Source organism: Amblyomma americanum, chromosome 2, assembly GCF_052857255.1.
Source record: "Amblyomma americanum isolate KBUSLIRL-KWMA chromosome 2, ASM5285725v1, whole genome shotgun sequence".
Taxonomy (NCBI): domain Eukaryota; kingdom Metazoa; phylum Arthropoda; class Arachnida; order Ixodida; family Ixodidae; genus Amblyomma; species Amblyomma americanum.
This window is the reverse complement of record NC_135498.1, coordinates 87,222,529-87,223,895: the sequence shown is the minus strand read 5'-3', so window position 1 is coordinate 87,223,895 and position 1,367 is coordinate 87,222,529.

The window sequence follows — 1,367 nt, the reverse complement described above, 5'->3', positions numbered from 1 at the left end:
GCCCACAAAGTACGGCGAGGACGCAGCAAAGCTGACATCAGCTCTCTTAGTTTTCTCAGCTTCGGCTTCAGGACTCCTTTTGAGGGTAAGGTGAACCTTGGCACGAACGGACTTGCGCGCACTTTGGCTTCAAAGGCGGTAACTTGACGCTGTCCAAGGGCATCACAGACGTTCTTAGAGCGTGCACGCAGGGCCGCTGGAACATAAGCTATCTCTGCTTCGTAAGCGGACTCTAGGCACTACGTCAGGCCTTAAAGAGGAAAGAAAAAGAAAAAAAAAGGCGACGCGAGCTTTTACCAAAACCGAAACTTTGGAACAGAAACCGAAGCAAGACGACTCGGTTGCATGGTCAGCCGTGACCGCCGTTGTGATAAGGCCTATCTTGTTTAGTGTGGCCTTCTCTGTCACAGCTGAGCGGTGCAAAAATGTGCTAAAGGATTCCACACGCCTCGTGGCAGTCGTGTAGCTGATTATATCTTCGCAAGCTTTCAGTGGAATGCACCGCTTTGGCTTCGGTGCAACGGGCAGATGTTGAAAGCGTGGCCCACCCTGCATGTAACAAAGGGCAATGCATTTAACAAGTAATCATGAAGAACCTCTAAAGAAATCAACCACCCGGCCCCAGTGCAGCGAAGCAAGACAACTGCTGGGTTAGACCTACGATAACATTTAAGCAACGTTAGTAGGGGCTGTTTATCTCATCTCGAAGTTCTGAGCTCACTGCTAGCTTCAGTTCTTACACCACAATCTTCCACGCAAAGTAATAATTTATACACTCAATCTTTCGAACCGCATAACAACCACTACGAGATTCGCATATTTCTAATGCCCCGCCGCGGTGGCTCAGTGGTTAGGGCGCTCGACTACAGATCCGGAGTTCCCGGGCTCGAACCCGACCGCGGCGGCTGCGTTTTTATGGAGGAAAAACGTTAAGGCGCCCGTGTGCTGTACGATGTTAGTGCACGTTAAAGATCCTCAGGTGGTCGAAATTATTCCGGAGCCCTCCTCTACGGCACCTATTCTTCCTTTCGTCTTTCATTCCCTCGTTTATCCCTTCCCTTACGGCGCGGTTCAGGTGTCCAAAGATATATGAGACAGATACTGCGCCATTTCCTTTCCCCAAAAACCAATTATAATTATATATATATTTCTAATGATGAGTTTCTTTTTCATTTTCCCTCAGCTGCATTGACCCATTTTCTTTAAATTCAATTCAGGCGCCTTGGTATTTGAACGGAGCAGAGCTGATGGTCAGTTCATCTGAAAGTGTCTTCATTCTGACGGTTGTGCCACATAGAATTCTTCTAATAATTTTGGTCAACTGATGTTCCGAGAAAAACAAATTGTCCATACTGTGGGAGATTGCA